Raw genomic sequence first — 21,891 nt, 5'->3', positions numbered from 1 at the left:
TATGGAATTGCATGCTGTAACATACACTGTGCTCTTTGAGCTAGCACCACAGAGATACAGTTCAGCTGTAATATTTTTAGTTTCCAGCTACAGAAAGATTTTATGATGGATCACAGTCACACTTCTCCTATTTAAATCAGGTTCCTAAAACCAAGACCACATTTTATCAAAGGACAGAAATGGACCAATGCCTAGGACTGCAGCTTAAAGAGATACCGTCAAGATTGGGCTTATGCAAAACTCTGAATATTTAGTCTTTAATTATCATAAATTTACATTTTTTTTCTTTCTTATAGCTTTCTTATTTATATGTACCCATTTAATTAGCTTAAAGTGGTTGTACACCCTCACGTATACCCAGTGAAGTGAATAGCCTCAGATGATACACAGAGATGAAACAAATCCTCCTCAATAGGTTTTACTTGTTTATCTGTAGTCATCTCCTCTTGATACCCCTTCAAAAGGGCAGATTGTGTTAAAAAATCTTTCTTCATCTGCCTGCGATCGTTCCCCAGAGAGGCAGAACGGCAATCTGCCTATGTAAACAAGGCAAATCACCGTTCTGACAGGGGAAAACATAGAGATCTTGGCGGTTATTTACGGAAGGCAAATGCACTTTGTACTACAAGTGCAAACTACAAGTGCAAAGTGCACTTGAATTTGCACTGAAAGTGCACTTGGAAGTGCAGTCACTGTAGATCCGAGGGGGACACGGAAGGAAAATAAAAAACAGCATTTTAGCTTGCACATGATTGGATGACAAAATCAGGGGGGCTTCTTCTCATTTCAGATCTACCCCTCGGATTTACAGCGACTGCACTTTCAAGTGCACTTTCAGTGCAATTTCAAGTGTTCTTTGCACTTGTAGTTTGCACTTGTAGTGCAAAGTGTATTTGCCTTTTGTAAATAACCCCCCTTGTGTTCCTGCTAAGCAGGATCACGGATCTCTGTGTTCTCCCACTCCCTTCCCTGTCAGTGTCATTAGTACAGTAAAAATGTATATTGTTAGCAGTGATCACTGTATTAGTTGCACTGGTCCCCAAAAAAAGTGTCAAAAGTGTCAGTTAGTGATTTGTCTACTGCAATGTTGCAGTCCCGTAAAAATCGCTGATCGCTTCCATTATTAGGAAAAAAATCAAAAAAATAATTCCATAAAAATATCCCATCATTTGTAACTTTTGTGCAAACCAATCAAAATGCACTTATTGGAATTTTTTTATTTTTTTTACCAAAAATATTTAGAATACATATTGGCCTAAATTGATGAAGACATTTTTTCTTTTATTGGATATGCTCTATAGCAGAAAGTAAAAAATATTGTTTGTTTTTTCAAAATTGTTGCTTTTTTTTGTTTATAGCGCAAAAAATAAAAACCACAGAGCTGATTATATACCACCAAAATAAAGCTCTATTTGTGGGAAAAAAGGAAATAATTTTTTTTGAGTACAGGGTTACACAACCGTGCAATTGTCAGTTAAATGAATGCAGTGCCGTATCGCAAAAAAATTCCTGGTCTTGAAGGCGGTAAAACCTTCCAGGGCTGAAGTGGTTAATAATACAGCTTGATCAGTTTCCTGCCCTTTGTCTGTGATTGGACAGTGAATCAGTGGCAGCATGTACATAGGGGGCGCATGGGTGCCGCCCCCCAAAGCTAGTCATGAAAAAAACCAAGGCCCTATAACCACTTTAGCCCCCGGAAGAATTTACCCCCTTCCTGGCCAGAGCACTTTTTACAATTTGGCACTGCGTCGCTTTAACTGACAATTACCCAGTCATGCAATGCTGTACCCAAACACAATTTGTGTCCTTTTTTCCCCACAAATAGTGCTTTCTTCTGGTGGTATTTGATCACCTCTGTGGTTTTTATTTTTTGCGCTATAAACCAAAAAAAAGCGACAATTTACTTTTTGCTATAATAAATATACCCCCCAAAAAACATTTCTTTATTAGTTTAGGCCGATATATATTCTCCTACATATCTTATATTGATTGGTTTGCGCAAAAGTTATAGCATCTACAAACTATGAGAAATATTTATGGCATTTTATGGCATTTTTATTATTTATTTCTGTTTTACTAGTAATGGCGGTGATCTGCGATTTTTAGCGGCATTGCCACATTTTGGTTTGAAAGATTCGACACTTTTGACACATTTTTGGGACCATTAACACTTATACAGCGATCAGTGCTATAAAAATGTACCGATTATTGTGTAAATATCACCGGAGGGGTTAACACTAGGGGGCGATAAAGGTGTTAAATGTGTGTTACCTCAGTGTGTTCTAACTGTGAGGGGATGTGACTTACTAGGGGAGGAGACATATATCGTTATTCCTACTTAGTAGGAACAAACAACATGTTTCCTCTGCCCTGACAGTACAGGGATTTGTGCTCGGGCACGATGACAGAACATTTAAAGGACCTTTTTATTTTAATTTCTTAACTGGTTCCCGACCGCCTCACACAGATTTACTGGGGCACAATGGCTCCCCTGGGCGAAATCCCAAATATATATATATATATATATACAGGTTTCCCCTCCCTGCCATGCGCCCTCTGGCGGCTCTTAAATGTAAACCTGTATATATACGGGATTTCACCCAGGTAAGCCATTGTGCCGTAGTAAATCTGCATGAGGCGGTCGGGAACTTGTTAAAAAAAACAAAATAAAAGGTCCTTTAAGTGCACTTAGTCCGGGCGCTAATTCACGTGGTCAGACTAGCACCAGTTGCACAGCTCCCGATGTACACAGGACAATGTCTTTTGGCACACTGACTTATGATGGTGGTGGTGCTCTCTGTGACTGTGAGTGCAGCCGTGTGCTGCCATCTGTTGGTGTGTTACAAAGCCAGTCTCAAAACGTTTTGATGCCACCTCGTACTATATATATTTAGTATTTTAGTTTAATTTAAATATGCAAACAACATTTTTTTTTTTGGTTTATATACAATGATTTTTCTTCCTGATAGTCGCTGATGCAACCTGAGCTCAGTGCTGGAAGTAGGGGAATAAATATAGTAAATTATGGGTAAATCCTGGTGTACTTCATGCTTCAGTTGCTCCCTTGTTTACCTGAGTGATAGATTAATATGATACAATTAAGTAAATGACAGTGTGGTCTTGTTCCACAGAGTTTTACAGTGGCCCTGAAATTGAGATTGTTCTTTGGGAGTGCAGAAAGGTGAAACTAAGGTTGAGAGACAATCAGGCAGTGTTTGGTTTTGTGTTTAATTCTATGTGGTAAATTTATATTTATATATGACCGACCATAATGAACAGATGTGAAGTGAGACAAAAGTTAGCTTCAGAGTACAAACTGACCAAAATAAACTAGGGCTGCACAGGCGAGTACATCCTATAGCTGCCTAAGTACTTTACTTGTTTGTTGATAGTTATGTCATTAGAATCATAAAAATGTCAGTGTGCTACAAAAATCAATAATTGCCAACAAGCAGCGGTGGTACGTCTATAAAGGGCGCAGGAGCGCCACCCCCCCCCCTCTCCTGCACCACTCTAATCCCCATAGATAGATTCATGCAATACATGAATCTATCTATGGTCGCTGCTGACACCCCCTATTCAGGTGTCCGGACCCTTTTCGGTCATTGGGCACTTGAATTACAGAGGTGGGGGTGTTTTTTGGAAGTGCCTAATTAGAGCTATTGCCTCTAATAGGCGTCCAAATATTACTCACTCAGCTGTATGCTAGCAAAATGAAGAAATTTGCTTTACTAACATTGAACCCCCCTTCAGCCAATCAGGTGTGCCGGGTCTGTGTTACCTGTCACCTGATTGGCTGAAATGACAGGCTCCTGGCTCCTCCCCCCGCTGAGTGCCCCCATAGTAAGCCACTTGTGTGGGCCTGCTCCCGAGCCTCGCAGTCTGCGTTTATTAACAGAGACAATGGGACTCGACCCTGCCCCCTGCTTCCTCATCACTGGCTGTGATTGGCAGCAGTAGGAGCCAATGTGGAGGGAGGGAGCCTATGCTCCCATGCACATTGCTGGATGGATATCAGGCTCAGTCAAGTAGAAAGAGGGGGTGAGAGGAGGCTGTTGGGTGAACTGCATGCAGAAGGTTTTTTAACTTAAAGGGATTGTAAAGGTTTGTTTTTTATTTTCTAAATAGGTTCCTTTAAAGGGGTTGTAAAGGTAAAAAAAAATGTTTTCCTAAATAGCTTTCTTTACCTTAGTGCAGTCCACCTTCACTTACCTCACCCTTCGATTTTGCTTTTAAATGTCCTTATTTCTTCTGAGAAAACCTCACTTCATGTTCTTCTGTCTGTAACTCCACACAGTAATGCAAGGCTTTCTCCCTGGTGTGGAGTGTCGTGCTCTCCCCCTCCCTTGAGGGGGCAAGCAGGAGAGTCAGGACACTCTCTATGTTGCAGATAGAGAAAGGAGCTGTGTGTTAGTGGGACTCTCCTGTTTGCCCCCTCCCCCTCAAAGGAGGGGGCGTGCACGACACTCCAGACCAGGGAGAAAGCCTTGCATTACTGTGTGGAGTTACAGACAGAAGAACAGGAAGTGAGGATTTCTCAGAAGAAATAAGGACATTTGAAAGCAAAATCGAAGGATGAGGTAAGTGAAGGAGGACTGCACTAAGGTAAAGGAAGCTATTTAGGGAAAAAAAAGTTGTACCTTTACAACCGCTTTAAGCTAGTGCATTGTTGGTTCACTAACCTTTTCCTTCGATTTCCCTGTTTTTTTTTCTTTGTTTTCTTTGTCTGAATTTCTCACTTCCTGCTCTGTTCTGGCTGACTAACCGTTGTTCGAATGATGGTGGCAAGTTTACTTAGGAGAAACAGGAAGTGAGAAATTCAGACAAAGAAAAAAAACATTTAGAAGGGAAATTGAAGGAAAAGGCAAGCGAACAAACAATGCACTAGCTTAAAGGATCACTTAAGGAATTTTTTTTTTTTTAGCTAAATAGCTTCCTTTACCTTACTGCAGTACTGGTTTCATGTCCTCATTGTTCGTTTTTGCTTTGAAGTTGCTGTAATTCCGCTGTGATCTCCACACTTCCTGCTTGTCTGGCTCCTTATGAAAAATCTCATGCGAGCTTCTCACTGTGGTTCAAGCTGTGTGTCTAAAACTCCTCAGAACCAATCAGATTCATTTTAAAAACAAAACACTGCCCTGGATTTGTTTGTTTTTGTTCTGTGGGTCTCTTTACTTCACAGAAACATGAAACCAGTTTAAAAACGAAAGTGAAACTGCAGGCACATTATATGATTGATTTATATCTATTTTTAATCATTTTTAAAAGGAATCAGTTAACTTGTATGTCTCTATACCCTGTAAACAGTCATTTCAGCAAAAAAAAATTCCTTTAGTGACCCTTTAAAGGAACCTATTTAGAAAATAAAAAACAAGCCTTAAAAACCCCGTTAAGGCTGGGTTCACACTAGTGTAAATTGGAGTTGGGTTTCTCTCCACCCAATTTGCATGTTAAGAGATTGTGACCGGCTCTCTATGGAGTCGGTTCACACATCTCCAGAGCTGCTCCAGGTGCAAATTGCACAGGAGTCCTGTGCGTCTTTTGGTCCATTTCAGGTCAGATTTCAGCCAAAAATGTAGACTGAAATTGAACCTGAACTGGTGAACAGTAGAGATGAACACCCCCCCGTTCGGTTCGCACCAGAACCTTCGAACGGACCGAACGTTCGCGCGAACATTTCGAACCCCATTGACGTCTATGGGACTCGAATGTTCGAATTCAAAAGTGCTCATTTTAAAGCCCAATATACAAGTTATTGTCGGAAAACGGGTTTGGGGACCCGGGTCTTGCCCCAGGGAACATGTATCAATGGAAAAAAAAGTTTTAAAAACTGTAGTTTTTTTTGTTGGAGCAGCAATTTTAATGATGCTTAAAGTGAAAAAAAAAAAGAAAAATTCCTTTAAATATTGTACCTGCTGGGTGTCTATAGTAGTGGCACGTGTTTAGAAATGTCCCTGCACAAAATGAGATTACTATAAGAAAAAAGTAATTTAATACTGCTTGCGGCTTTAATGTAATGTTTGGTCCCTGCAATATGGATGAAAATCACTGAGAAAAATAGCATGGGTTTCCCCGCCCCCACTCCCCCCAGGTCATTACAAGACCCTTTGGCCCTATATACTTTGAACAGCAGTATACAAACAAGACAGGGACTGTAGGTTTGTTGTTAAGTAGAATCTCAACCATGTCATACTTTGCTGCTGCATATTGCACAATTTCCTAAAGAGACACTCAACAAACTACAAAACACTGCAACCCCTCACAGATACTCTAGTTGGAGTGCAGTAATAAGCCCTGCTGCAAAGTATTGCATCAAAAATTGTTATTACACTCCCCTGTTAAACAGTGGCAGAACAATTGGGCCTTAGGCACTGGTGGCGGTGCCCAGAACCAACAATGTTCTTACAAGCTATCAGCAAGATCATTGAGGAGGAAAAGGATATTCAGTCAGCAGCATAACAGGACAGTCACTCAGCATCAGCAAAGGCAGTCTCCAAGTGATCTGACATTTCAAAAAAATTACTCAGTTACATCAGCATCAGGTGCTTGGTAGCTGGTGTTGATCCAAGCCTGATTCATTTATATGAAGGTCAGTCGATCGACGGAGTGGGTGGAGAGGCGCACCCTGTGATCGGTCACAAAGCCTCCAGCAGCACTGAATGTGTGTTCTAAAAGAACGCTGGATGCAGGACAAGCCAGTAGCTCAATTGCATACTGTGCAAGCTCTGGCCAGTGATCCATCCTCAGGACCCAGTAAGCCAGAGGCTTTTCGGTGGGGAAGGTGTCCAAGTCTGATCTTGCCCCTAGGTATTCCCGCACCATGTAAACCAGACGCTGGCGATGGTTGCTGGAACCGGTCATACCTTGGGGCTGCGGACTAAAAAATTGTCTGAATGCATCGGTCAGACGGCCACCTTCTCCACTGCTCCTTCTGTGACTCACCGAAGCCTCAGCAACATGTTGTCCAGGACCAGGATTTGGTAATCCCCCCAGGTTCTGGGAACATGTTGCACAGACCTTTCTGCAAGGCCTCCCGAAGATGTTTCATCTTCTGCTCCCTCTGCGATGGCAAGATAAGGTCTGCAACCTTACTCTGGTAACGTGGATCAAGGAGAGTTGCCAGCCAGTAATGATCCCTCTCCTTGATACCACAAATACAAGGATCCTTACGCAGGCTTTGCAGGATCAGGGAGGCCATGCAGTGTAGGTTTGCTGAGGCATTCGGGGCACAGTCCTGTGGGTCACTGAGGATGACAAGATCTGCAGCCACCTCATCCCAGCCACGTAAAAGTCCATGGGTTCCTTGGGACTGTAAATGATCCCTTGAAGACTGCTGCTGCTGCTGCTGATGCTGAGTGCTAGGCTCCACCTCCATGCTGCTGATACAATCATCCTCCTCCTCATCCTCTTCCTGTGTGCTAGGCGGGCAAGCAGGACCATTGTCTGGATAAAGGGGGCCTTGAGAGTTAAGGAAGTCCTCCTCTTCCTCCCTCTGTTCTGCCTCAAGGGCCCTGTCCATTATTCCACGTAGAGTGTGCTCCAACATGTGAATAAGAGGGACAGTCTCACTGATGCATGCACTGTCACTGCTCATCATTCTCGTGGCCTCCTCAAATGGTGACAGGACAGTGCATGCATCCCTGATCAAGGCCCACTGGCGTGGGAAAAAAACCAAGCTCCCCTGACCCAGTTCTGCTGCCATATTGGCACAGGTACTCATCGATGGCCCTCTGCTGAGTGTGCAGCCGCTGCAGCATGGCCAATGTAGAGTTACATCTGGTGGGCATGTCACAGATTAGGCAGTTCTTGGGCAGGTTGTATTCCCTTTGGAGGTCTGTCAGCCGAGCAGTGGCATTATATGACCTTCGGAAATGCACATAGACTTTCCTGGCCTGCTTCAGGACATCCTGTAAGCCCGGGTACCTGCCCAAGAACCGCTGCACCACCAAATTCAGGACATGAGCAAAACAGGGCACATGGGTCAGTTGTCCCTGTCGCAGGGCAGAGAGGAGGTTGGTGCCATTGTCGCTAACCACCATTCCTGGCTTAAGCTGGTGTGGTGTCAACCACCTCTGAGCCTTCCCCTGTAGAGCTGACAGAACCTCTGCCCCAGTGTGGCTCCTGTCTCCCAAGCACACCAGCTCTAGCACCGTATGGCATCTCTTTGCCTGCATTTCTGCATAGCCCCTCGTACGCCTACGAAGCACCGCTGGTTCCGAGGACACATCAGCACAGGAAGAGGCCACAGAGGAAGAAGAAGAGGAGGGGGTGGAGGAGAGAGGTGTGTCATAACCAGTAGTAGTGTTTTGGAGGCATGGTGGCGGAACAACCTCCAACACTACTGTACCTTGCCCTGCGTCCTTCCCAGCTGCCAGCAGAGTCACCCAATGCGCCGTGAAAGAGAGGTAATGTCCCTGCCCATGCCTGCTGGACCATGAATCAGCGGTAATATGCACCTTACCACTGATCGCCCTGTCCAGCGAGGCATGGACATTGCCTTCCACATGGCCATAGAGAGCCAGAATCGCCTTCCGTGAGAAAAAGTGGCGTTTGGGAACTTGCCACTGAGGTACCGCACATTCCACAAACTCACGTAAGGGGGCAGAATCTACCAACTGAAAAGGCAGCAGTTGAAGTGCTAGCAATTTTGCTAAGCTAGCATTCAACCGCTGGGCATGTGGATGGCTGGGAGAGTACTTCTTTTGGCGCTGCAGCAGCTGGGGCAGGGAAATTTGTCTGGTACAATCTGCCATCGGTGTACCGATAGTAGATTGCCCGCATGTACTACTAGGTTGTGACACACCTAATTCTACACCTTCAGTCCTATCAGTGCAGGCTTCAGAGAGGACTGAGGGTATAGTGGGGTTGGAGATCCCAGCTGATGAGGGGCAAGGGGAGGTCTGCTTTGTTCTTTGGTGTGGGTCTTTCAGGTATGCTTGCCAATGAACTGCATGGCAGGTCGACATATGTCTGGTCAAGCATGGGGTGCCCAAGCGGGTGATGTTTTGGCCACGTGAGATACGCTTGAGACATATGTTGCAAATAGCAACAGTGCAATCTGATGCACATGTCTCAAAAATGGCCCACACCAAAGAACTTTTGCAGTAACGCTGAGACACAGCAGCGCCCTGCACAGGTGTAGCTCTGCGATGTAATGCAGTTGGTGTGCTGCCCTTATGCTGGCCCCTGGAGGGCATCCTGCCTCTTTGGAGATGTGCCTGTGCCTCCTCCTCCTTCTCTCTCCTATCAGGCACCCACGTAGACTCAGTGACCTCCTCATCCCCTCCCTCCTCATCACTGTCGAAAACCTGGCAGTATGCTGCAGCTGGGGGAACATGACTGCCAGATTGCTGTCCCTCTCGGGCACCCCCTCTCTCTGGGCTCACATTACTGCCTTCCTCTATCTGTGTTCCATCATCGGAGCCTTCAAAACGCTGCGCATCTTTATACAGCATGTACCCAACACTGTGTTCAAACAGTTCGGGGGACTCCTCAGGAGGACATGGTGGGACTAGGGAAGGAGTTAGTGATGCCATTGAGCAGAGGGAAGAGGACGCCTTGGCAGCTGCTTTGCCAGACAAAGTAAGCTCAGCCTGGGTGAGAGAGGATGAGGACGGCTTGGTCATCCACTCTACCAATTTGTCTGCATGTTGAGGCTCAACACGGCCAGCTCTCGAAAAGAAGGACGAGCGTGTCCAATGGCCACATGCTGAAGAGGATGCACCGTGTCCACCACCAGCACTGTTGCCTCTAGATGCAGAGCCTGCTTGCCCTTGTGACTCTCTGCCTCTCTTTGTTGTCCTTCCAGACATTATAATGGCTTGCAGAGGACAAAGTCAGTACACACACCTCGTAGCTTTAGGTGCAAACTGCAGAGGACACATGCAGTATACACCAAGTGGGTTTAGGTGAAAAGTAATGAGCACACTTGCACTATAAACCAAATGGGTTTAGGTGGAAAGTAATTAGCACACTTGCACTATACACAAAGTGGGTTTAGGTGCAAAGTAATTAGCACACTTGCACTATACACCAAGTGGGTTTAGTTGCAAAGTAATGAACACACTTGCACTATACACCAAGTGGGTTTAGGTGCAAAGTAATTAGCATACTTGCACTATACAAAAAAGTGGGTTTAGGTGCAAAAAAGTAATGAGCACACTTGTGGTATACACCAAGTGGGTTTAGGTGCAAAGTAATGAGCACACTTGTAGTATACACCAAGTGGGTTTAGGTGCAAAGTAATGAGCACACTTGTAGTATACACCAAGTGGGTTTAGGTGCAAAGTAAATAGCACACTTGCACTATACACCAAGTGGGTTTAGGTGCAAAGTAATGAGCACACTTGCAGTATACACCAAGTGGGTTTAGGTGCAAAGTAATTAGCACACTTGCACTATACACCAAGTGGGTTTAGGTGCAAAGTAATTAGTACTCTTGTACTATACACCAAGTGGGTTTAGGTGCAAAGTAATGAGCACACTTGCAGTATACAACAAATGGGTTTAGGTGAAAAATAATGAGCACGCTTGCACTATACAATATACATCAAGCGGGTTTAGGTGCAAAGTAATTAGCACACTTGCACTATACACCAAGTGGGTTTAGGTGCAAAGTAATTAGCACACTTGCACTATAAACCAAGTGGGTTTAGTTGCAAAGTAATGAGCACACTTGCACTATACACAAAGTGTGTTTAGGTGCAAAGTAATGAGCACACTTGCACTATGCACCAAGTGGGTTTAGTTGCAAAGTAATGAGCACACTTGCACTATACACAAAGGGGCTGATTTACTATTCTCAGTGCGCTGCGCTGGTTCATGCCTTAATTAGTGCGCCGGGTGAAGCCTTAATTAGGCGCATGAACCAGCGTAGCAGCCGGCGCATTGCAAGTGATATGTAAAGCCCCTGCCGAACTCCCTATAGAAGTCTATGGGAGTAATCAAAAGTGTTCATATTAAAGGCTAATATGCAAGTTTTGTCCTAAAAAGTGTTTGGGGACCTGAGACCTGCCCCAGGGGACATGTATCAACACTTTTTTTATTTTTTAAAACAGCCGTTTTTTCAGGAGCAGTGAAATTAATAATGCTTAAAGTGAAACAATAAAAGTGAAATACTCCTTTAAATTTCATACCTAGGGGGGTGTAAAGTCAGCATGTGAAATAGCGCATTTTTCCTGCACTTAGAACTGTCCCTGCACAAAATGACATTCAGAAGGAAAAAAGTCATTTAAAATTCACACGTGGCAATAATGAATTGTCGGCTCTGGCAATTCTAAAGGGATTCATTCCTAAAAAAAAAAAATGACGAAGGGTTCCCTGCAAATATCCATACCAGGCCCTTCAGGTCTGGTGTGGATTTTAAGGGGAACTCCACCCCAAATTAAGAAAAAAAATGGCGTGGAGTCCCCCTAAAAATCCACACCAGACCCTTATCTGAGCACGTTAACCTGGCCGGGCCGCAGAAAATAGGGGGGGACAGAGTGCAGCCCCCCTCTCCTGAACCGTACCAGGTCACATGCCCTCAACATGGGGAGGATGTCCCCATGTTGATGGGGACAAGGGCCTCATCCCCACAACCCTTGCCCGGTGGTTGTGGGGGTCTGTGGGCGGGGGGCTTATCAGAATCTGGAAGACCCCCCCCCTGTGTGAAATGGTAATGGGGTACATTGTACCTCTACCATTTCACCAAAAGAAAAGTGTCAAAAGTGTTAAAAATTACAGTAGCTGTTTTTTGACAATTCTTTTAATAATATCTTCTTTCCGCAATTCTTCTTTCATTCGGGATTCTTCCTCCATCCTTCTCTGCTTCTTTCTTGGGTCTTCTCGTCCACATCTTGCCCAAGGTCTGCTCCCATCTTCTTCTCCGTCCGTCGGCCTTCTCGTCCACATCTTCTTTTTCTTCCCCGGACGCAGCGATTGAAATTGAATTCGCCGCCGTGTGCCGCTCCTGGGAACCCGCCCCCCTCTGACGCCACAAGTAAACTCATTAGAAAGTCATGTGCGTCAGAGGGGGCGGGGTCACAGAGCATCACACGGCGGGGGAATTCAATTTCAAGCGCGCCGTCCGGAGAAGAAGAAGCCGCCGCACTATGCGGACGAGCTTCCAATTGAAGTTCCCGCCGTGTGACGCTCATGTGACCCTGCCCCCCTCTGACGCACATATACCACATGCGGAATTTCATATGAGTTTACCTGTGGCGTCAGAGGGGGCGGGTCACAGGAGCGGCACACAGCGGCAAATTCAATTTCAAGCGCATCGTCCGGGGGAAGAAAAATATGTGGACGAGAAGGCTGACGGAAGGAGAAGAAGATGGGAGAAGACGCCGGTCAAGATGCGGGACGAGAAGACCCAAGAAAGAAGCAGAGGAAGAAGAAGATGGAGGAAGAAACCCGAAGGAAAGAAGAAAAGAAGAAGATGGAAGAAGCGGAAAGAAGATATTAATAAAGGACTTGTCAAAAACCGGCTCTTGTCTTTTTTTTACAGTTTTCACATTATTTTTGGTGAAATGGTAGAGGTTCAATGTACCCCATTACCATTCCACACAGGGGGGGGATCTGGGGGGCCCCTTTGTTAAAGGGGTCTTCCAGATTTCGATAAGCCTCCCGCCCGCCCGCAGACCCCAACAACAACCACCGGGCAAGGGTTGTGGGGATGAGGCTCTTGTCCCCATAAACATGGGGACAAGGTGATTTGGGGGGGACCCCAAAGCACCCTCCCAATGTTGAGGGCATGTGGCCTGGTGCGGTTCAGGAGAGGGGGGGCCACGCTCTGCCCCCCCTCTTTTCTGCGGCCTGGTGTGAATTTTGAGGGAACTCCACACCATTTTTTTTTTATTTGGGGTGGAGTTCTCCTTAAATTCCACACCAGACCTGAAGGGTCTGATATGGATATTTAGGGGGAACCCCACGTAATTTTTTTAAAAAATGTTACGGCGGGGTTCCCCTTAATATCCATATCAGACCTGATAGGGCCTTCTAATAAAATTTGGGGGGACCCCATGCTTTTTTTTTTTTGTTTTATGAATGAATCTCTCACAATTGCCGGGAGCCGACAATTCATTATTGCCGCGAGTCAGTTTTAAAGGCTTTTTTTCTTCAGAATGTCATTTTGTGCAGGGACAGTTCTAACCACGGGAAACATGCACTTTTTCACATGCTGACATTACACCCCCCAGGTACGAAATTTAAAGGAATATTTCACTTTTATTGTTGCACTTTAACCACTTCCATACCGCACCTATTCTGGCACTTCTCTCCTTCATGTAACAATTATATTTTCTTCCTTGAAAATTACTCAGGACCCCCAAACATTATATATATATTATTAGCAGACACCCTAGGGAATAAAGTGGCGGCCATTTTTTTTTTTAATTTTCAACTGTATTTGCGCAAACAAATTTCTAACGCCTTTTTTATTTTTGCAAAAAAAAAAAACGGTTGCAAAAAAAAAAAACGGTTTCATGAATTAAAAAATAACAAAGCAGTAAAGTTATCCCAATTTTTATGGATAATGTGAAAGATGATGTTACACTGAGTAAATTGATACCTAACATGTCACTCTTTAATATTGCACACACTCATGGAATAGCGCCAAACTTCGGTATTAAAAATCTCCATAGGCGACACTTGAAGTTTTTTTTCAGGTTACCAGTTTAGAGTTACAGAGGAGGTCTAGTGCTAAAATTATTGCTCTCGCTTTAACACACGCGTCAATACCTCACATGTGTGGTTTGAACGACGTTTACATATGTGGGTGGGACTTGCATGTGTGTTCGCTTCTGAGTGCGAGCTACTAGGGACAGGGACGTTTTAGTTTTGATATTTTTTTTTAACAAAATATTTTTCTTTTTGCACTTTTTTGGCCCTTTTTTAAAAAAATTTAACTTTTCTTCCTATTACAAGGAATGTAAACATCCCTTGAAATCCTTTGAATTTGCATTTCTGTGCAGCTGCATGGGGGCGTGAATCAGAAGGCACGCGTAACGATCAGCTTCATCAGAACAATATAAGGCACATGGCCATGGAACTGGTGGCAAATATATGCGCAGGAGGGTCAAGACCATCAAATCACTTTATAGGCCACGTTTAACACCACCAACAACATTAACCCCATCTGTGTGCCTTTACAAATCAAAGGAACTCAAGCTATTATTCACCAAGGAGGCACAGCATTATCCAAGCATCAAAAAATTCCCCGAAAATCATTGTTGTTCGTCTCCACAGAAATCTTTTGTAAATAGCAAAAGACTTATTCATGCTAAAGAGAAACCAGAGTATAACCCAACAAAACACAGATCATGTTCAACTCATGGAGACTCCAAGACAACCTAATTTGCATGTCTGTGCAGCTGCATGGGGGCGGGAATCAGAAGGCACGCGTAACGATCAGCTTCATCAGAACAATATAAGGCACACGGCCATGGAACTGGTGGCAAATATATGCGCAGGAGGATCAAGACCATCAAATCACTTTATAGGCCACGTTTAACACCACCAACAACATTAACCCCATCTGTGTGCCTTTACAAATCAAAGGAACACAAGCTATTTTTCACCAAGAAGGCAAAGCATCAAAAAATTCCCCGAAACTCATTTTTTTTTTCTGTTGAAAAGCCTGTGGCGTGCAAAACACAACCCAAAAACTCCACCCGGTGCAGGGAAAAATGTGCACACACATAAAGAGTGACATCACAAAAAACTGCGACAGGTGCAAACGTCAGTGGTCCTCCGAAGAGGACCCGTCTCTGATCCCCCGGGGCGTTAGGCTACTGGCAGGGACTAGAGTAACTGTGGTCCATACAGCCGAAGCCATATGGACCCATCTTGGCCCAAGCAGCCGAAGCCACAAGGACCCAACATCCTCAGAGGGACTGCCGAAACAGAACCCTCCTCGGTGAGGCTCCCCCGAAGGGAGACCCCATGAGAGCCGGTGAACCTAACCAGAAGGCCGAGTCCACCAACTCCCAAGACTTTCAGAGACCGGCCCGAGGACCAGCACCCTACTCGCCACACATAAAGTGCAAGCACCACAAAAAAAGTGACAAAACAAAACAACACACGGGGTAAAATAATAAAAGAAAGTGGGGAAAATGAAGATGGGAAGGTGAGGAAAGTGACCAATGTGAAATACATTGGCCGGCCCTCCGGCCAGGATAAAAATTCCACTGGTCCTAGCCAAAAGGCCCGGCCCAAGCGGCAGGTGTGAAAAGTGTGTTGTGGAGATCAGTGACCTGAAGGTGCCACACGATGAGTGCCCCTCAAACACTCGTGCAATGTATGGCACCCCTGGACTGCCACTCCAGGGGCACAATCTCCACGGGCTTTTCAACGGTCCCTAGCCCCCGGTCTGGACCGGCAGCACCCTTCCCAGCCAGGAAGGTGGGAGAAGAGGTCGGGGAGAGCCTACTGACGCAGACTCTACCCACAACCCCTATCTCTCCCACCTAATCACATTCTGGAAGTACTACCAGCTCCATCCCGGTTAAAGGAGAAGCAAGGGTTCCCTCCAGAACAACTGACTGGGGTAGATACCACCAAATTCAGGCCAACGGCCAGGGACACGGCCTCTTGGCTTCGACCTCATGCCTCTCTGTCCACATCAGAAGGCTTCCACCTCCACACCAACAGGCTTAGCGTCCGCCGACTGCCATCCCTTTCCCCCTGCCACAGGGTACCGGGGATAGTCAGCTTAGCACCACCTATTGGCAACTGATAAACTCATTGATTTTCGTCTCCACATAAAACTTTTGTAAATAGCAAAATACTTTTTCATGCTGAAAAGAAACCAGAGTATAACCCAACAAAACACAGATCCTGTTCAACTCATGGAGACTCCAAGACAACCTAATCTGCATGTCTGTGCAGCTGCATGGGGGCGGGAATCAGATGGCACGCGTAACGATCAGCTTCATCAGAACAATATAAGGCACACGGCCATGGAACTGGTGGCAAATATATGCGCAGGAGGATCAAGACCCTCAAATCGCTTTATAGGCCACGTTTAATACCACCAACAACATTAACCGCATCTGTCTGCCTTTACAAATCAAAGGAACTCAAGCTATTTTTCACCAAAGAGGCCCAGCATTAGCCAAGCATCATAAAACTCCCCGAAAATCATTGTTGTTCGTCTCCACAAAAATCTTTTGTAAATAGCAAAGGACTTATTCATGCTAAAGAGAAACCAGAGTATAACCCAAAAAAACACAGATCATGTTCAACTCATGGAGACTCCAAGACAACCTAAATTGCATGTCTTTGCAGCTGCATGGGGGGCGGGAATCAGAAGGCACGCATAACAATCGGCTTCATCAGAACAATATAAGGCACACGGCCATGGAACTGGTGGCAAATATATGTGCAGGAGGATCAAGACCATCAAATCACTTTATAGGCCACGTTTAACACCACCAACAACATTATCCCCATCTGTGTGCCTTTACAAATCAAAGGAACTCAAGCTATTATTCACCAAGGAGGCCCAGCATTAGCCAAGCATCAAAAAATCCCACAAAACTCATTGTTGTTCGTCTCCACAGCAATCTTTTGTAAATAGCAAAAGACTTATTCATGCTAAAGAGAAACCAGAGTATAACCCAAAAAAACACAGATCATGTTCAACTCATGGAGACTCCAAGACAACCTAATTTGCATTTTGTGCAGCTGCATGGGGAGGGAAATCAGAAGGCACACGTAACAATCAGCTTCATCAGAACAAAGATGCTGTTCAACTCGTGGAGACTCCAAGACAACCTAATTTGCATGTCTGTGCAGCTGCATGGGGGTGGGAATCAGAAGGCACGCGTAACGATCAGCTTCATCAGAACAATATAAGGCACACGGCCATGGAACTGGTGGCAAATATATGCGCAGGAGGATCAAGACCATCAAATCACTTTATAGGCCACGTTTAACACCACCAACAACATTAACCCCATCTGTGTGCCTTTACAAATCAAAGGAACTCAAGCTATTATTCACCAAGGAGGTCCAGCATTAGCCAACCATCAAAAAAATTCCCCGAAACTCATTGTTGTTCGTCTCCACAGAAATCTTTTGTAAATAGCAAAAGACTTATTCATGCTAAAGAGAAACCAGAGTATAACCCAAAAAAACATAGATCATGTTCAACTCATGGAGACTCCAAGACAACCTAAATTGCATGTCTGTGCAGCTGCATGGGGGGCGGGAATCAGAAGGCGCGCATAACAATCGGCTTCATCAGAACAATATAAGGCACACGGCCATGGAACTGGTGGCAAATATATGCGCAGGTGGATCAAGACCATCAAATCGTTTTATAGGCCACGTTTAACACCACCAACAACATTAACCCCATCTGTGTGCCTTTACAAATCAAAGGAACACAAGCCATTTTTCACCAAGAAGGCCAAGCATCAAAAAATTCCCCGAAACTCATTGGTTTTCATCTCTACAGAAATCTTTTGTAAATAGCAAAAGACTTATTCATGCTGAAAAGAAACCAGAGTATAACCCAACAAAACACAGATCCTGTTCAACTCATGGAGACTCCAAGACAACCTAATCTGCATGTCTGTGCAGCTGCATGGGGGCGGGAATCAGATGGCACGCGTAACGATCAGCTTCATCAGAACAATATAAGGCACACGGCCATGGAACTGGTGGCAAATATATGCGCAGGAGGATCAAGACCCTCAAATCGCTTTATAGGCCACGTTTAATACCACCAACAACATTAACCGCATCTGTCTGCCTTTACAAATCAAAGGAACTCAAGCTATTTTTCACCAAGGAGGCCCAGCATTAGCCAAGCATCATAAAACTCCCCGAAAATCATTGTTGTTCGTCTCCACAAAAATCTTTTGTAAATAGCAAAGGACTTATTCATGCTAAAGACAAACCAGAGTATAACCCAAAAAAACACAGATCATGTTCAACTCATGGAGACTCCAAGACAACCTAAATTGCATGTCTTTGCAGCTGCATGGGGGGCGGGAATCAGAAGGCACGCATAACAATCGGCTTCATCAGAACAATATAAGGCACACGGCCATGGAACTGGTGGCAAATATATGCGCAGGAGGATCAAGACCATCAAATCACTTTATAGGCCACGTTTAACACCACCAACGACATTAACCCCATCTGTGTGCCTTTACAAATCAAAGGAACTCAAGCTATTATTCATCAAGGAGGCCCTGCATTAGCCAAGCATCAAAAAATTCCCCGAAACACATTGTTGTTCGTCTCCACAGAAATCTTTTGTAAATAGCAAAATACTTATTCATTCTAAAGAGAAACCAGAGTATAACCCAACAAAACACAGATCATGTTCAATTCATGGAGACTCCAAGACAACCTAATTTGCATTTTGTGCAGCTGCATGGGGAGGGTAATCAGAAGGCACACGTAACAATCAGCTTCATCAGAACAAAGATGCTGTTCAACTCATGGAGACTCCAAGACAACCTAATTTGCATGTCTGTGCAGCTGCATGGGGGTGGGAATCAGAAGGCACGCGTAACGATCAGCTTCATCAGAACAATATAAGGCACACGGCCATGGAACTGGTGGCAAATATATGCGCAGGAGGATCAAGACCATCAAATCACTTTATAGGCCACGTTTAACACCACCAACAACATTAACCCCATCTGTGTGCCTTTACAAATCAAAGGAACTCAAGCTATTATTCACCAAGGAGGTCCAGCATTAGCCAAGCATCAAAAAAATTCCCTGAAACTCATTGTTGTTCGTCTCCACAGAAATCTTTTGTAAATAGCAAAAGACTTATTCATGCTGAAAAGAAACCAGAGTATAACCCAACAAAACACAGATCCTGTTCAACTCATGGAGACTCCAAGACAACCTAATCTGCATGTCTGTGCAGCTGCATGGGGGCGGGAATCAGATGGCACGCGTAACGATCAGCTTCATCAGAACAATATAAGGCACACGGCCATGGAACTGGTGGCAAATATATGCGCAGGAGGATCAAGACCATCAAATCGCTTTATAGGCCACGTTTAATACCACCAACAACATTAACCGCATCTGTGTGCCTTTACAAATCAAAGGAAATCAAGCTATTTTTCACCAAGGAGGCCCAGCATTAGCCAAGCATCATAAAACTCAACGAAAATCATTGTTGTTCGTCTCCACAAAAATCTTTTGTAAATAGCAAAGGACTTATTCATGCTAAAGAGAAACCAGAGTATAACCAAGGAGGTATAACCAAAAAAACACAGATCATGTTCAACTCATGGAGACTCCAAGACAACCTAAATTGCATGTCTTTGCAGCTGCATGGGGGGCGGGAATCAGAAGGCACGCATAACAATCGGCTTCATCAGAACAATATAAGGCACACGGCCATGGAACTGGTGGCAAATGTATGCGCAGGAGGATCAAGACCATCAAATCGCTTTATATGCCACGTTTAACACCACCAACAACATTAACCCCATCTATGTGCCTTTACAAATCAAAGGAACTCAAGCTATTATTCACCAAGGAGGCCCAGCATTAGCCAAGCATCAAAAAATTCCCCCGAAACTCATTGTTGTTCGTTTCCACAGAAATCTTTTGTAAATAGCAAAAGACTTATTCATTCTAAAGAGAAACCAGAGTATAACCCAACAAAACACAGATCATGTTCAACTCATGGAGACTCCAAGACAACCTAATTTGCATTTTGTGCAGCTGCATGGGGAGGGAAATCAGAAGGCACACGTAACAATCAGCTTCATCAGAACAAAGATGCTGTTCAACTCATGGAGACTCCAAGACAACCTAATTTGCATGTCTGTGCAGCTGCATGGGGGTGGGAATCAGAAGGCACGCATAACGATCAGCTTCATCAGAACAATATAAGGCACACGGCCATGGAACTGGTGGCAAATATATGCGCAGGAGGATCAAGACCATCAAATCACTTTATAGGCCACGTTTAACACCACCAACAACATTAACCCCATCTGTGTGCCTTTACAAATCAAAGGAACTCAAGCTATTATTCACCAAGGAGGTCCAGCATTAGCCAAGCATCAAAAAAATTCCCCGAAACTCATTGTTGTTCATCTCCACAGAAATCTTTTGTAAATAGCAAAAGACTTATTCATGCTAAATAGAAACCAGAGTATAACCCAAAAAAACATAGATCATGTTCAACTCATGGAGACTCCAAGACAACCTAAATTGCATGTCTGTGCAGCTGCATGGGGGGCGGGAATCAGAAGGCGCGCATAACAATCGGCTTCATCAGAACAATATAAGGCACACGGCCATGGAACTGGTGGCAAATATATGCGCAGGTGGATCAAGACCATCAAATCGTTTTATAGGCCACGTTTAACACCACCAACAACATTAACCCCATCGGTGTGCCTTTACAAATCAAAGGAACACAAGCCATTTTTCACCAAGAAGGCCAAGCATCAAAAAATTCCCCAAAACTCATTGGTTTTCGTCTCCACAGAAATCTTTTGTAAATAGCAAAAGACTTATTCATGCTGAAAAGAAACCAGAGTATAACCCAACAAAACACAGATCCTGTTCAACTCATGGAGACTCCAAGACAACCTAATCTGCATGTCTGTGCAGCTGCATGGGGGCGGGAATCAGATTGCACGCGTAACGATCAGCTTCATCAGAACAATATAAGGCACACGGCCATGGAACTGGTGGCAAATATATGCGCAGGAGGATCAAGACCATCAAATCACTTTATAGGCCACGTTTAACACCACCAACAACATTATCCCCATCTGTGTGCCTTTACAAATCAAAGGAACTCAAGCTATTATTCACCAAGGAGGCCCAGCATTAGCCAAGCATCAAAAAATCCCACGAAACTCATTGTTGTTCGTCTCCACAGAAATCTTTTGTAAATAGCAAAAGACTTATTCATGCTAAAGAGAAACCAGAGTATAACCCAAAAAAACACAGATCATGTTCAACTCATGGAGACTCCAAGACAACCTAAATTGCATGTCTGTGCAGCTGCATGGGGGCGGGAATCAGATGGCACGCGTAACGATCAGCTTCATCAGAACAATATAAGGCACACGGCCATGGAACTGGTGGCAAATATATGCGCAGGAGGATCAAGACCATCAAATCGCTTTATAGGCCACGTTTAATACCACCAACAACATTAACCGCATCTGTGTGCCTTTACAAATCAAAGGAACTCAAGCTATTTTTCACCAAGGAGGCCCAGCATTAGCCAAGCATCATAAAACTCCCCGAAAATCATTGTTGTTCGTCTCCACAAAAATCTTTTGTGAATAGCAAAGGACTTATTCATGCTAAAGAGAAACCAGAGTATAACCCAAAAAAACACAGATCATGTTCAACTCATGGAGACTCCAAGACAACCTAAATTGCATATCTGTGCAGCTGCATGGGGGCGGGAATCAGAAGGCACGCGTAACGATCAGCTTCATCAGAACAATATAAGGCACACGGCCATGGAACTGGTGGCAAATAAATGCGCAGGAGGATCAAGACCATCAAATCGCTTTATAGGCCACGTTTAACACCACCAACAACATTATCCCCATCTGTGTGCCTTTACAAATCAAAGGAACTCAAGCTATTATTCACCAAGGAGGCCCAGCATTAGCCAAGCATCAAAATATTCCACAAAACTCATTGTTATTCGTCTCCACAGAAATCTTTTGTAAATAGCAAAAGACTTATTCATGCTAAAGAGAAACCAGAGTATAACCCAAAAAAACACAGATCATGTTCAACTCATGGAGACTCCAAGACAACCTAAATTGCATGTCTGTGCAGCTGCATGGGGGGCGGGAATCAGAAGGCGCGCATAACAATCGGCTTCATCAGAACAATATAAGGCACACGGCCATGGAACTGGTGGCAAATATATGCGCAGGAGGATCA

At 44.5% G+C, this 21,891-nt stretch overlaps 12 non-coding genes across 12 annotated transcripts; all 12 read right to left on the bottom strand.

Annotated features, from left to right (window-relative positions):
- Positions 1 to 14,165: 14,165 nt before the first annotated feature.
- Positions 14,166 to 14,280, bottom strand: LOC120914745. Its single transcript, XR_005743753.1, has one exon. It is a non-coding gene; the product is annotated as a U5 spliceosomal RNA (small nuclear RNA).
- Positions 14,281 to 16,481: 2,201 nt separating this feature from the next.
- LOC120914744 lies at positions 16,482 to 16,595 on the bottom strand. Its single transcript, XR_005743752.1, has one exon. It is a non-coding gene; the product is annotated as a U5 spliceosomal RNA (small nuclear RNA).
- A 393-nt stretch (positions 16,596 to 16,988) lies between these two features.
- Positions 16,989 to 17,105, bottom strand: LOC120914742. The gene has a single exon (XR_005743750.1). It is a non-coding gene; the product is annotated as a U5 spliceosomal RNA (small nuclear RNA).
- Positions 17,106 to 17,377: 272 nt separating this feature from the next.
- On the bottom strand, positions 17,378 to 17,494 carry LOC120914769. The gene has a single exon (XR_005743777.1). It is a non-coding gene; the product is annotated as a U5 spliceosomal RNA (small nuclear RNA).
- Positions 17,495 to 17,778: 284 nt separating this feature from the next.
- Positions 17,779 to 17,893, bottom strand: LOC120914781. The gene has a single exon (XR_005743788.1). It is a non-coding gene; the product is annotated as a U5 spliceosomal RNA (small nuclear RNA).
- Positions 17,894 to 18,178: 285 nt separating this feature from the next.
- On the bottom strand, positions 18,179 to 18,293 carry LOC120914755. The gene has a single exon (XR_005743763.1). It is a non-coding gene; the product is annotated as a U5 spliceosomal RNA (small nuclear RNA).
- A 394-nt stretch (positions 18,294 to 18,687) lies between these two features.
- LOC120914727 lies at positions 18,688 to 18,803 on the bottom strand. The gene has a single exon (XR_005743735.1). It is a non-coding gene; the product is annotated as a U5 spliceosomal RNA (small nuclear RNA).
- A 697-nt stretch (positions 18,804 to 19,500) lies between these two features.
- Positions 19,501 to 19,616, bottom strand: LOC120914726. Its single transcript, XR_005743734.1, has one exon. It is a non-coding gene; the product is annotated as a U5 spliceosomal RNA (small nuclear RNA).
- Positions 19,617 to 20,010: 394 nt separating this feature from the next.
- LOC120914743 lies at positions 20,011 to 20,126 on the bottom strand. The gene has a single exon (XR_005743751.1). It is a non-coding gene; the product is annotated as a U5 spliceosomal RNA (small nuclear RNA).
- A 272-nt stretch (positions 20,127 to 20,398) lies between these two features.
- On the bottom strand, positions 20,399 to 20,515 carry LOC120914746. Its single transcript, XR_005743754.1, has one exon. It is a non-coding gene; the product is annotated as a U5 spliceosomal RNA (small nuclear RNA).
- A 285-nt stretch (positions 20,516 to 20,800) lies between these two features.
- LOC120914737 lies at positions 20,801 to 20,914 on the bottom strand. The gene has a single exon (XR_005743745.1). It is a non-coding gene; the product is annotated as a U5 spliceosomal RNA (small nuclear RNA).
- Positions 20,915 to 21,597: 683 nt separating this feature from the next.
- On the bottom strand, positions 21,598 to 21,712 carry LOC120914741. The gene has a single exon (XR_005743749.1). It is a non-coding gene; the product is annotated as a U5 spliceosomal RNA (small nuclear RNA).
- Between the last annotated feature and the right edge of the window lie 179 nt (positions 21,713 to 21,891).

This window comes from Rana temporaria, chromosome 9 (assembly GCF_905171775.1).
Source record: "Rana temporaria chromosome 9, aRanTem1.1, whole genome shotgun sequence".
Taxonomy (NCBI): Eukaryota; Metazoa; Chordata; class Amphibia; order Anura; family Ranidae; genus Rana; species Rana temporaria.
This window is presented reverse-complemented; position numbering and strand designations above follow the sequence as displayed.